This window comes from Macaca nemestrina, chromosome 1 (assembly GCF_043159975.1).
Source record: "Macaca nemestrina isolate mMacNem1 chromosome 1, mMacNem.hap1, whole genome shotgun sequence".
NCBI lineage: Eukaryota > Metazoa > Chordata > Mammalia > Primates > Cercopithecidae > Macaca > Macaca nemestrina.
Window position 1 is genome coordinate 13,520,192 of NC_092125.1, and position 14,013 is coordinate 13,534,204.

Genomic DNA, 14,013 nt, shown 5'->3' on the forward strand with positions numbered 1-14,013 from the left:
ACCTGGGAGGCAGAGGTTTCACTGAGCTGAGATGGCAGCATTGCACTCCAACCTGCGCGACAAGAGTGAGAGTCCATCTCAAAAAAAAAAAAAAAGATACAGATGGATTTAAAAATTAAAAGGATATAAACACATATCATGTAAACACTAATAGTAAGAAATCTGCAGTGGTTATATAGATACAAACAAAGAAGACTTCAGAACAAAGAATATGACTAGGAATAAAGAAGGAAAACCTTGGGAGGCCGAGACGGGCAGATCACGAGGTCAAAAGATCGAGACAATACTGGTCAACATGGTGAAACCCCGTCTCTACTAAAAAGACAAAAAGTAGCTGGGCGTGGTGGTGGGAGCCTGTAGTCCCAGCCACTCTGGAGGCTGAGGCAGGAGAATCGCTTGAACTTGGGAGGAGGAGGTTGCAGTGAGCCAAGATCGCGCCACTACACTCCAGCCTGGCGACAGAGGAAGGCTCCCTCCTCCTCCGCCCCCCCGCCCCGCCCCAAAAAAAAGAAGGAGAGGGAAAACGAATACCCAGGGTCCTGGTGCCAGACTTTACACTACTGCAGCAGTCCTGGGTGATGTCCAGAGATGAACAGAATCAGAATTACCTGGAGGGCTTGGGGAATCACAGGTTGCTGGGCCTCACCCCCAGAGTTGCTGATTCCTTAGGTCTGGGTGGGGCCTGGGAGTCTGCATCTCTAAAAAGTTCCCAGGTGGCCGGGCGCGGTGGCTCAAGCCTGTAATCCCAGCACTTTGGGAGGCCGAGACGGGCGGATCACGAGGTCAGGAGATCGAGACCATCCTGGCTAACACGATGAAACCCCGTCTCTACTAAAAGATACAAAAAACTAGCCGGGCGAGGTGGCGGGCGCCTGTAGTCCCAGCTACTCCGGAGGCTGAGGCAGGAGAATGGCGTGAACCCGGGAGGCGGAGCTTTCAGTGAGCTGAGATCCGGCCACTGCACTCCAGCCTGGGCGACAGAGCGAGACTCCGTCTCAAAAAAAAAAAAAAAAAAAAAAAGTTCCCAGGTGACACGCTGATTCTACTGGTTTTGGAATTCACTCTGGAACCACTGGTTGACTGACCTCTCTCCTGTTTAAAATGGACATAATCCTATCTTGAATGATAGTGTAACAATTCGAAAGATAAAATAAGGAAATGAGGCTCTTGAAAGTGTAGACACTGATTTTCCTTGTGATTGATTAATTGAGATTGGGATTTGGGATAAAAGGAAACCTAGGATTCTGCCTTAGCCAACCAGCCCGGGTCAGGAGGTGGGCAGGAAATGCAGGAGAAACAGATTTTGGGGTGAAAACAATGAGCTCAGGTTTGAGTTTACTGAATTTTCAATGCAGTACTCATATATCTTTCTCATTTTTAAAAGTCTGTGCGGTGGACATTGACTGGCTTAGTCATTTTGCCAAGGTTTAATTTTGTGCCTGAAATGGGCACTTGGGAGCTTTGTAAAAATTAATGTGTTTGCTGGCCCCATACGGGCCTTTGTGATCTGCGCGTTTGCATCCAATCTGGCACTTGGGCTCCGAGAAGGTACACGTGTGTGTAGGGCAAAGATCCAACCAGTGGGGCCAGGATCTGAGCAACAAGCGCTGTGTCCTTTGTGGCAGGGACCGCTTGCGGACGGCGGATGAGGATGAGGCGCCCAGATCTTCCTGAAATATTTCCTAATCGTTCATCATGATGTTATGTTGTTGTTTTCACAAACGGAATTAATATTGGCCTCCTTTTCTACAAATCTTGCCAACACTGGCGTGAAATGTTTTCGTTGCTTCTCTATTCCCAAGGTTTTGTATTATTTTACCAAGTCGGAAAATGGACGGTGCTTAAACTGGTTTTTCCCTGAAAGGACGAGAGCTGTGATCACTAAGATGTTTTAAAATCTCCAGCGCAAAAGCCTGCGGTGCCAGGGACGAGGCCTGGAGAGCAGTGGCTCCCAGAACCGGGGCGCGAAGGGCGCCCCCCGCCTCCAGCACGCGCCCCCCGCCCTCCCGGCCTCGCTCCCCTGGGAGTGGGGGCCTCTCCCGCCCCGATGCCCGTCACTCAGCAACGTCTAGGCAGTCTTCGCCCGGTTAGTGGCAACGCGGCCGCGCGAATTCGCACAGGTGTTCCGCGTTTCTCCGCCGTTCCCCGCCTTGGCGGGAGGCGCCCGAGGAGTCCCTTGGTGCAGGGCGGGAAGAGGCCCGCGCGCAAAGGCCCAGGCGCTGGAGCTCACCTGGGCGAGGGCGGTACCTGAGGCTTCGGGGAGACCACGCTGACCGCGGCCCGGTCCCCAGACACCCCCCCCCCGCGACCCCGGTCCCGCCCCCAGATCCCTCCAGTGATTTTCCCCCCCGGCCCCGCCCCCCAGGCCCCTCCAGTGATTCCCCCACGGCCCCGACCCCCACGCCCCTCCAGTGATTCCCCCCCCCCCGGCCCCGGCCCCCACCCCCTCCAACGGACCCGGCCCCGCATCCCAAGGCCCCTCCAGTGGTCCCCCGGCCACGCGGGCTCCGGACGGGTGGGGCGGGCGCGCGGCCCTTTGCTGGGTCAGGGGGCGGGGGTCCGAGTAGCGGGCGGGGGGCGCAGGCCCGGGCTGGGGCGGGGGCGGGGAGCGCGGGAGCCCCGGTGACGCAGCAGTGACGTTGGTGGCAGCGGGCGGGATTTCCCGGGCGAGACCCCGCGGCGGAGTGGGCGCGGCCAGCGTGGAACGGGGGCGACGAGGGTCGCAGGGTCGCCGGCTCCCCCTTCCCCCGCCGGGGCCCCCACGGCACAGGGGGCCGAACAGAAGCCCCCAGCGTCCAGGGCCGGGGGAGGGTCCGCCTGCACCCCCGGGCCCGCGTGGTCCGGCCCTGCAGGGCGGGAGGCGCGGCGCGGGGCGGGGCCGGTGACGGGACGCGGAGACCCCGCGGGCGGCGGGAGGGGCGCGAGGCGCGCGTTTGCACCCGAGCCCGGCCCGCGCCCCGCTGCGGAGCGATGCCGCTCGGCCTGGCAGCCCCCCGCGAGCACCGCGCTGGAGACGAAGCCCGCGCGTGACCCCGCTCCGGGTAAGTGGGCGCCCGGCCGGAGCCCCGGGTGTCCGCGGGGAGAGCCCAGCCCCGGTGCAGCCAGACGCGGAAGGGAAACTCGGGGAGAAAGTCTCCGGACCTAGGGAGACGGCTCTGGCCCGGTGGGGTCCTCACGCCGCCAGCTGCTGCACGCGACACAAAGACCTGTGGTTCCCTCGGCCTCCTCTCCCGGGACCTCCCGCTGGGCCCCGGGGAAGCCCGCGCGTGGGTGTGGACAGCCCCCTCGGAGCGCGTCCTGGGGCTCCCGGGACTGGCGGCGCCCAGTCCCTCCGGCATGAGGCAGGCGGGGGCTCGGAGGTCCCCTCTTCCATTTGTAGGTCACAGAGCGTTTGTTGTTCTCCCAGCGGGGACGTCCCCCGGGGAAAAGGACCACAGTGGCAGGAGATGGCGTGGCCGGTTGGGCGTTTTCTTTGGGGAAATGTTTCTGGCGAGTGCCTGAGGAAGCCCTCCCGGCTCCCCAGCAGCCCGGACGCCGCCTCGGGAGCACTCGGGGTGACGGTGGAGCCACCGCAGCCGAGGATGGTTTTCCTCCCCTCCTTGATGGCGTCTGTCCCCGAGGCTGGTGCTGAAATGTGCTTCGCTCGCCGCGCGCGCCCGGCAGCACCCGGGGAGCTTTGTTTGGCTTGATTTTTAAAATTGCCTTGGAAATAACGCGAAACGGCGGGAGGGTGAGGTGAGAAGGAGGACAGAGCGTGGTCGGGAAAGACTCCTTAATGTAAGATTTGCTTCATTTCGAGTATTTGGGGCTAAGGTGTTAGGAAACCCAAAAATGTTAAAGTTTGATCAAGTGATAAAGTGGATGATGGACGCCGGGCCTCCTACCGTCTCCCCGGCTCCCGCGGCTGCCGCGTCTCTCCTCTGCCCGTCGCCTCCCAGGACTGTCAAATGCTGGCACCAGGCCCGTGCCTCTCAGTTGGAGCAAAAGGCCGCCTAGGCTGCGCCGGTGTTCTCCATTAAAACGTGCCAGTCCTGTCGTCTGCTCATGAGTGAGGTGTGCCGCTTCCCACAGTGGACGGGAAATTCGCAGCGGCGAATGCCTCACAGTAGCCATGGGAGACCTGGGCTCTGCGGCCGGCTTCTGGATTCCTCCCGCAACTCCTTTTCCTGATTTTTGTATGAGGCGGGGGAGGGGAACCAGCCGCCATCTGATCTGGCCCTATTCCCTGCAAGAGGCGACTGGGGAGACCACTTAAGTTGATAAGTGGAAAGCCTTTTCCAGCCCAGAGAAACAGACAGAGTACCTGAAAACTGGATTGTTTTTTAAATGTAGGGTTTGCTCAGTGACCAGTCATCATAAGAGATGACTGTGGCACTTAATAAATGGTAGGTGTTAATGCAAATGCAAGGTTTATTGTGATGCCTTGCTTGTTAATGAGCAGCCTCGCCATGGGGTTAGTTAGGCTGAAATGATTATTTAGGACAATGGACTTCCTGTTGGCACCCATCCCCATGCACAACTCCGGTCCTCATATGCGCCTTAAAATAAAATTGCCCAAGGAAGCCAGTGGAGGATGTAGGGCTGGCTCAGAAACAGCACAGCAAAGGGGTCATTCCCAGCAGTCCCGTGGTTGGCATTTCTCATGCAAACTGATGGTGGAGAAACCAGAAAGAAAAAAAAAAAAAAAAAAAAGCTTTTCCTAGATTCACTTTACAGTTTTTAAAGCAAAAGCGACAGTCCCTGAAGTCCCCCAATAGTCAGTGCATTCTTTGAAATGGTAGAACATCAGGTAGGAACATCGCCTGTAATCCCAGCACTTTGAGAGGCCGAGGCGGGCGGATCGCTTGAGGTCAGGAGTCCAATACAGTCCTGGCCAGCATGGTGAAACCCCGTATCTACTAAAAATGCAAAAAATTAGGCGGGTGTGGTGGTGCATGCCTGTAATCCCAGCTACTTGGGAGGCTGAAGCACGAGAATCGCTTGAACCCAGGAGGCAGAGGTTGCAGTGAGCTGAGATCGTGCCACTGCGCTCCAGCCTGAGTGGCAGAGCGAGACTCTGTCTCAAAATAAATAAACAACGTGAGGTGGGAACGTGGACTCTGACCCCTGGGGAAGCAAGAGCCACAGCTGTCTCGGGAGGGCAGGAACACTGTAAAATGTGTACAATGCCCCTTTCCCCCCAGACCTACACGCCCATACCCACCCTTGCCACAAAACTACTGCTTATGCAGAAAGCAAAGACTAAGGTCTGTAACCAACAATTTGTTCCTTTATTTATAGCTGCATCTCACTATGTCACTATCACATTTTTCTTAGTTGGTCTCAGTTTCTTCATGGACGGGGGAGAATGCCTAATAATGTATGTCAGAAGATTGCCCCTTTCTTCATGGAATTTTGAAGCGGTTACTTTACAATATTACCTGATTTTTGTTCTTGAAGCACCTTTTGAGGATATACTGCTATCTAATCTTGCTGGGTTTCCTTTTTTAAAATTTGGTATTTTTATTCATTCTAGATATACTCAGGCATACAGATTTGTATTATTCAAGGTAGAGAGATTATTTGTTTCTTTTTTAAAACCAGAAACCAAAATTTAACTCCTTGAATACAGTGTAAGTACTACATAAATATCTTATCAACAGTGGATGGCAAGCATATTTTAATTGAAAGTCAGAAGAGCTAAATGAGTATCAGGAAAGAAAAGGAGATTGCAGGGTAATACTACTGAAAGATTGAAAGAAGCTGGTTAAAAACCTCTAAGAATAAGCCAAAGACAGTTAATAAATGATCAAAAGTAAAAACACAAATGAAATTTTCATTTTAGGAAATGTTAAGAAATAGAGGCGAGAAAAGCTGCTGAAAGAAAAAATTACTGCAGAGAAAACAATGGATGCTTAAAAAGAGATCAGTTCAGTGAGGTTGCTGGAGCGTTCCAATTTCCCCTAATTGCCAAGGAGTTTTTGTTAGGCTGAAGGGTGGCTGGTGGGCAATCAGGTTCCCTGCCGGAACTTGGTAGACAGAATGACAGGTGCCATGCAGGTAAGGGAAAGCCGGCTGTGTGGAAGACGCGGTGCTCATTGTGGAATGAGCCCTGGGTGCCCAGAAGGAGTGAGGAAGTATAGGGAGCTATGGAGGAACTGTTCATCTCCATGGCCCTGAGGTTTGTGGGCCACCAAAGGCCCAGTCTCCAAGGATCAGATAGGGCAAGGAGCCCAAGTTAGTGGGCAACAAGGGGAAAGAAGGGTGATGCTTGGGCTGGATGTGTCATGTGGATGATCTCCTTTGATAGTCACAGGCTACCTGCCAAGTTTCTAATTTGCAAAACAACAGCAGTGACGGCTTGTGTCCTCTCCATCCAGGAGTGTTCTGTTCTTGTATCCTCTCCGTCCAGGAGTGTCCTGGCAGCGGGTGTGGTGGGTGATGGGAACCTTTTTTAACTGATGGAGGAAAAGTATGCACAAATGACAAGTGAAAGCGCCAGAGATGTGTGGAAGAGAAGAAGGCAGAGAAATGTCGAGAGACTCACACTCAGGAAATGTGGAGAGACCCACACTCAGGAAATGTGGAGAGACCCTCACTCAGGCACTGCACACGGGCTCCTTTCCCAGGAGGATTTGTTTCTCTTGCTTCTTAGATTTCTAAAACCATTTCTCTTTGAGTTGCTGGGCTGGCTGTCTGTGGTGTGACACGTGTGCTCTGAGGCCACGGAAGGCCCTAGAGATAGAGGAAGCACTTTAAATATCCCTCTGGGCCAGATAGATTGTTTCTCCACCGACACCCTCTGTGCACGAGGCGGGGCAACAGCCACACTGGATCATATGAGCTGGCACTAACTGTGCCTTTATGCCTTTCTCATCAGTGCCTGGACCTCCTCCCGGTGCCCCTGCCTAATGGACAGCTGTAAGGCCTTGTCTTCTGTGCCCTCCCTTTGGGCTCCAACAAAGAAAGAGAGGCAGGGCGATGAAATAGGAAGAAGGAAAACATTTTTAACTCTTTTGAACATTCTTTTTTCTTTTTTTTTGAGATGGAGTTTCACTCTTGTCATCCAGGCTGAAGAGCAATGGCATGATCTTGGCTCACTCCAACCTCTGCCTCCTAGGCTCAAGCAATTCTTCTGCCTCAGTCTCCCAAGTAGCTGGGATTCCAGGCATGTGCCACCACGCCTGGCTAATTTTGTATTTTTAGTAGAGACTGGGTTTCTCCATGTTGGTCAGGCTGGTCTCGAACTCCTGACTTCAGGTGATCTGCCCGCCTCAGCCTCCCAGAGTGCTGGGATCACAGGCGTGAGTCACCGCACCCAGCCTAAACATTCTTATTCAAGCACCTCCACAACTACGGCAGAAAAACTGTTCACATGTTCCCCCAAATTCCAGCACCCAAACTCAACCTTGTTTCTTCTGGTGTCCCACCACACAAAGAGGTAAAATTGAGAGATTTCTAGCAAAGCAGTGCCCATGTATGAAAGCTAAAGAGGAGAAATGAGCTTAGGTGGCAGGAAGAAAACAGCAAGAGACTGTTGAGATTGGGGTGGGAGGCAGGGCAGGGCATGAAGGCTGCTGAGGGCTGAAAGCAGGCTCTTCTCCACGATGGTCCAGGAGGACTCTGTGGCTCAGGTCCAGACACTGATGAACAGGAAGAGCAGATGGGGTGGTCATGCCCCATGCTGGGACTCTGTCTTCCCAGAGGGTCAGGCTCTCGGAGGCCAGAGGCCAGAGGTCGGGCAGCAGGACAGGCATCCTGGCTTTGCAGGCTGAGCCAAGTCATCAACACACCTTGGAAAGGGCCATGTGTTACCCTTCCACACCCACACGTCCACGTGGGCCCTGGGGTCTCTGGCAGGGTCTTCCTCATCAGTGGTCTCTGTCTTCCCACAGCTCCCTGTCCATAGGAAGGTCCAGCTATACCCAACAACTGGGTGAGGAGGCTCCTGGATGTCTCTCCAGCCCTATCTGGGGAGCCATCTGCCCTGCCCTGTGGCGCTGGGGTACCCGCCCTGCACAGACCCTGGATGGAAATTTCCAGCAGGGCCTTTCCGCTGCCCCTAGCCTGTGGCCGACTAAACCAGCATGAGTCAGTCCTTATTTGGTTTTAGTTTTCCTTCAGCAATCTTGGGAAAATTCTGTTTTCTCTGTGCCCCAGTTAACTCTGCATATCACTCAGAAGCTGCCCCAGTCTGAAGGTGCTTGTTTGTTCCCCCGTCAGCTGTGAGGCCACATGGCAGGGTGCTAGGGGGCTGCAGCCTGGTTAAGGAGACCCGATGACTTCAGTCTACAACGTGCATGTGTTTGACGGGGTGTGCGGGGGAAGAAGGTGTTACCAGGACTTAGAGACACCGTCAGGCTTGCTCATGCCCAAGGGCAGTGGTGGGCCTGGAGTGTGAGTGTGGAGGTGGCCGAGGAGGGTGTCTTGGTGGATGTGAGTAGAGAATTCCAACATGTTGACCTCAAGGGAAATAAAGGGGAAGTGGCAGTGTTGCTGGCCACTGAATTCTCTCTGGACCAGGGTGAGGTGCAGATCCAGGGCGAGGCCTTCGTCGGTCTCACACGCTCCCTCCCACTGTGGCTGAATTTATCTGATGGAGACAGAGTCACTGGCCTCTTTTGCTGATCTGGACCTCTGGGTGCCCGGGTCCCCATCACCCACCGCTGTCTCTGGAAGGCTGTACCCGTCAACCTTTCAGCAGGAGTTTGGCATTTCACTGCCATTCCCCTCCACTTGGTTGATTCTGTAGAATTGTGCCTTTTGGGACTGTCTTGGGCAGACCTTTCTGTGTGTGCTCCATCAACAACGCAGCAAGTGTGCCTGCAGCCCCTGCTCTGCCATGTCCCCGCCTTTTCGGGTTTGCTGTGCTCACTGATGGATGGTCCAGCATCCTCTGAACAAGTTTCTCTTTAGACTCTCTCCTTGTGCTAGAGTTTGTTGCAGTCAATAGTGTCTGAAAGAAGCTGATGGCTGGCTGGACCCAAGCACGTTTTTATTCAACAGAAATTTTATCGTGGATTTGCCATCCTAGGGTTCTGCTGATCTCACTGTGGATCTTCCTGGTGTTTTTAGTTTTACTGTCCATTACTGCTCCCTGCCACCTTCCTTTTCATTACTGGATGCTATGGAAGGACTTTTTCAATACAGATATGCTGCTGGATGCGATAGATGTGTTCATCAAAGACTGTATGTGAAACATCCAGCAATAGATGCGTTCATCAAAGACTATGTAAACCATACATTTGTGAGGCGTTCATTGACTGCATGTGTGATAAGCACCCGCAATAAATACATGCATCAGGTGGTTTAGGCACTGGCGACAGAGAAACAAATGTGATATGTCACACACTCCAGAGAAGTCAGAACCTAGAGGGGGTGCGTGTGTGAAAACAGCCCACCTACCCTGGGTTAGTGCACAGACAGGGAGAGCGTTAGTTCTTCCCGAGAGCAGTGCAGAGAGGGTGTGACAACAGAGGGTGTCTTGAGCTGGCCCTGGTGAGCTGAGGCGGGGTTTTCAAGCCAGGCAAATGAGAAAGGGCTTTCGGGGGAGGGGGGGGACCCAGCAGGGGCCCAGGGTCATGAAAGAGGAGTGGAGAGAGCAGAAAGGTTGATCAGAGCCCGGGTGTGAAGGTGGGACTGACCATGAAGAATGGGGAATCCAGGGCCTTTGTCTGGCAGAAGCAGCGGGCAGCAGGCCCGCCTCGGCCCTCTGGCTGTGACTGCTGTGTGGGGAAGGCCGGAGGCGTGGGGCAGGAGGGGAAGGACAGGGAGGCTGGCTAACATCCGAGGGTGCCCCTGCCCTAGTGTCAGTAGGGGCGGCTGTCTGATCAGAAATGGAGGGGCAGGGAGAGGCTGGTGTCTGGGATCCCAGGGTTTCCAGACTGAGCATGGATGGACGAGGGGTAATGTAACCTGGTTTTGTGAATGAAGCTAGGCAAGTAGAGAGAGGGTGTGTGACTTGCCAAGTCAGGAGGTGACATCCAGGGGGCGTGTACGTGCAGAGCTGAGCAGAGGTCTGGCTGGACCCAGGCTAAGCTACACGGGTGAGATTGCCCAGAGTGATCCAAGGTGTGATGACAAAGCAGGGAGGCCCGCGCCTCAAAGAACACACAGCAAGTTTAGGACAAAACAAATATCCTTCTGTAAGAGGCACACCCTTTCTTACACAGACTTTCATGCACTGATTTCCTTAAAGGAGACCCCTCCCCCACCCTGCCTTCTCCCTGGTCCCCTGCCCCTCCTGCCAGCCTCTGCAAAACCACAGCCAACCCGCCACCACCTTGCCTTCCTGGATGACTCATTCTTTCTGCATTGGAGCAGTTGCGGTTCTGCCTCTTGTTGACGATTCCTTCGTCCCCCTGATGCTTACAGATTGGCTGGGATGCTGTTAGCACCGTCTCTCGCTGCAGGCCCACGTCGGGGAATCGCAGTGTATCGTCCTTCCGTGCATGGGTCTCTATTGAGAGGGAGTTTCTGTTCTGTGCTTTGCTCAGTTGCCCCCGGTCACTTTTTTCCCACCCCCAAATGACAGTGGCCTCGAGGCAGGAGGGCTGGCCCTGGCCCTGCTTCACAGTAACTAACTGTGACAGCTTACCCACGACACCTGCACGGGAAGGGGGCCAGGGCTCACCCCGCCCCTGCCCGGCCTCCCTTGGGTTCTTCCACCCCGCGTTCTCCTCAGACCTCTGTGGTTAGCTGTGAAATCCCCCTGCGGTCTGGTTTTCTCTCCTTTTCCACACAGTTCTTACTGTGTTTCGTTGCTTTTCCGCACCGTACTTTCGAAGCTCTAGGGCTACGAAAACGCAGGCAGTTGCGGGTGGGGCGGGGGGAGTGAAAAATCCCCGCCCTCGTAGAAGTTCTGGTGGAGGAATCAGACCAAAGATAAGAAGTCAGAAAATCAAAAGTAGTTTAAACAAGTACATGAATAAATACGCATTTAAGATATAGTAAGTGCATGACAGAAAAATAAAACAAGGCTGGGAGGTAGGGAATTCCGGGGAAGGGGTGGCTCGCACTTTAAATAGGCTGCTTGTGGGAGGACCTGCTGTGTTGATTCCAGGTTAAGGTGACCTCCCAAATGAGCTCATCTGATGCACGTGGAGCCAGCAGGTGAGCGTGTTGGTGGAGTCACAGATTATTTATTTATATTTTTAGGTGGAGTCTTGCTCTGTTACCCAGGTTGGAATGCAGTGGCACCATCTCAGCCTCCCTAGTGGCTGGGATTACAGGTGCCCACCACCACACCAGCTAATTTTTTGTATTTGTAGTAGAGACAGGGTTTCACCATGTTGGCGAAGCTGGTCTAGAACTCCTGACCTCAGGTGATCCACCCACCTTGGCCTCCCAAAGTGCTGGGATTACAGGCGTGAGCCACCACGCCAGGCCAATTATTTATTTGTTTACTTTTAGAGGCAGGGTCTCTCTCTGTTGCCCAGGTGGAGTGCAGTGATGTGATGGTATTTCGTTGCAATCTTCAGCTCCCCAGCTCAAGTGAAACTTCCACTTCAGTCTCCTAAGTAGCTGGGACGACTGTTGCCCACCACCATGCCCAGCTAAATTCTTTTAAAATTGTTTTGTAGAGATGGGGTCTCACTATGTTGCCCAGGCTGGTCTGGAACTCCTGGCCTCAAGTGATCCTTCCACTTCAGCCTCCCAAAGTGCTGTAATTACAGGCATGAGCCACTGCACTCAGCCTATAGATTAATTTATGCCCAACTGCCTTCCTGACAGAATAAGTTTTTGGCTCTCCCCTCCCCTCACCCCTGGCACATAAGAAAGCCACATTAACCAAAAGGAGCTAGTGTAACTCAAGGTAGAGGAAGAGACAGAGATTCTTTTTGCAAAATGACACGCGAGCGGTATCCCCTTCTCACTCCAAAGTGGGCCTCTTCACAGCCTGGCTGTTTTGTGGGTGCTCCACCCATCCAGGGACTAGGGCTTCTGGGCCCAGTGACCTCTGACCCGCCAGGCACCAAACAGCAACAAAAGGGAGGGAGAGCTCTGACCCCCCGGGCAGTTTGACCCTTCCTGGAGCCCTACAGCGTGTGGTGGCCCCAAGAGACTGGATCAGAGACCCTCAGGTCCGAAGGCCTGGGGGCTGATGAAGTAGAGAGGCCGCCCTCAACTCCACCCTGCGGGGATTCAGGCAGGCTCGAAGTCTCAGCTTGGCAAGGACTGTCTTATGTATTCGCCTTGATGTGTGGTCTGGCAGCTTCACAATGAGTCTATTGAATGATGTGTGTATCCTTCCTTCTGTTTTACACACCTGCTTTGAGAACCATTTACTTGTAGCACAGTCTGTGTATACAGTCTAAGGTAGATGCGGCAGTGGTTCCCACACCTGGCTGCATACATTTTGGGCAGTTCTTAAGATACCCCTTTTGGGCGTCACCCCCTGGACATTCTGACGTAGTGGGTCTGGGCTAGGGTCCGGGAATGAGTCTTTGAGTTTTGCAGCCACCAGATCTGAGAGACATTGAACCAGGTGATTTCTGTGGGTCCTTCTTCCTGATATCTGATTCCCCCCAACCTGCCTAAGCATCCCCAGGCTCCTGTGTCCTGTGCCCCCTCTCCCTCTCCTCATGGGGCTGTGAGGGTTTGACCATCGTAAGCATGATGTGCCTGCAACACCAGGTCTCCCCCGAGGCTGAACGCGTGGATCTGTCCTCCCCTGCTTGGGGTGAGAGACAGCTTTCTCTGTGGGAAAACCAGCTACCACCCTGAAGAGCTGCCTCTGCCGGAGCACAAGACCCCCACCTAGAGACTACCCCCGACTGCTCCCCTCCCACTGCTCCCCTCCCACTGCTCCCCCCACTGCTCCCCCCCCACTGCTCCCCCCCCACTGCTCCCCTCCCACTGCTCCCCTCCCACTGCTCCCCCCCCACTGCTCCCCTCCCACTGCTCCCCCCCCCACTGCTCCCCTCCCACTGCTCCCCCCCACTGCTCCCCTCCCACTGCTCCCCTCCCACTGCTCCCCTCCCACTGCTCCCCCCCACTGCTCCCCCCCACTGCTCCCCTCCCACAGGCAGCAATGGCAGCTCTGAGGTTCTGGGCATCCCCAAAGGACACAGACCTACCTTCACCCGTGAACCATCCAGGAGACATTTGACAGCGACTGTGTGCCATATCCTCGGGGTAGGAATGCAAAGATAAGTCAGAGGTTATCCCTGCTCCTGAGGCATTTACAATCCAGTGAGGGAGACAGACGATTATGACACAACACGGGGCACGGCACGGTGGCTCATGCCTGTAATCCCAGCACTTTGGGAGGCCAAGGCAGGCAGATCACCTGAGATAGTGAGTTCAAGACCAGCCTGGCCAACATGGGTGAAACCCCGTCTCTACTAAAAATACAAAAATTGACTGGGTATGGTGGCGCAGGCCTGTAATCCCAGCTACTCAGGAGGCTGAGGCAGGAGAATCGTTTGAACCCAGGAGGCAGAGGTTGCAGTGAGCCAAGATCGTGCCACTGCACTCCAGCCTGGCCAACAGAGTAAGACCCTTTCTCAAATAAAAATTTTAAAAGCACACAACGTGGAATTAAGAACAGCTCCCACCTCAACACAGCAGGACACCAAGCCTGGCCCAGAAGGACAGGGATGGCCTCTGGAAGGAGGTCTCATGGTTTGGCCAGATGGAACCATCAGGGCACAGCCAGTGCAAAGCGAAAGCCTTCCAGGCTGGGGACTCTGTTTGAGCAAGTGAGGATGATTCTGGCTCACATTTATGAAGTGCTTCCTGCAGACCAGGCTCTAAGTGTCTTATGTTGTATGAACTACTTATTCCTGAAGACTACTGTGGTAGGTAGAATCATAGTCCCCAAAGATGGTCACCCTCTAATCCTTGGAACTTGTGAATCTGTGAATCTTACACAGCAAAAAAGATTTTGCAAACGTGATTAAGGGAAAGATCCTGAGATGGGGAGGTGATCCTGGAACACCTGGAGGGCCCAATGTCATCACAAAGGTTCTCATAAGAGGAAGATAGGAGCGTCTGAGAGAAAGATGGGGGATGCTGCTGGGCTGGCTTTAA

The 14,013-nt window shown here is 54.2% G+C and overlaps 1 protein-coding gene and 1 long non-coding RNA gene across 3 annotated transcripts in view; one reads left to right on the forward strand and one right to left on the reverse strand.

Moving 5' to 3' along the window:
• Positions 1-2,891: 2,891 nt before the first annotated feature.
• LOC105474606 (G protein subunit gamma 4) overlaps positions 2,892-14,013 on the forward strand; it is a 96,344-nt gene continuing 85,222 nt past the window's right edge. The window contains exon 1 of the mRNA XM_024790611.2: positions 2,892-3,041. The gene's annotated coding sequence lies outside the window, so the exon portion shown is untranslated. The remainder of the gene's footprint in view (positions 3,042-14,013) is intronic.
• Positions 9,162-13,145, reverse strand: LOC139357358 (uncharacterized). 2 transcript variants are annotated; one of them, XR_011610348.1, is made up of 4 exons: positions 13,059-13,145; positions 10,666-10,840; positions 10,262-10,438; positions 9,162-9,295 (listed from the first exon to the last, which is right to left on the reverse strand). It is a non-coding gene; the product is annotated as an uncharacterized lncRNA (long non-coding RNA). The 2 variants fall into 2 exon arrangements; XR_011610346.1 differs by lacking the exon at positions 9,162-9,295 and having other exon boundaries at positions 10,213-10,438.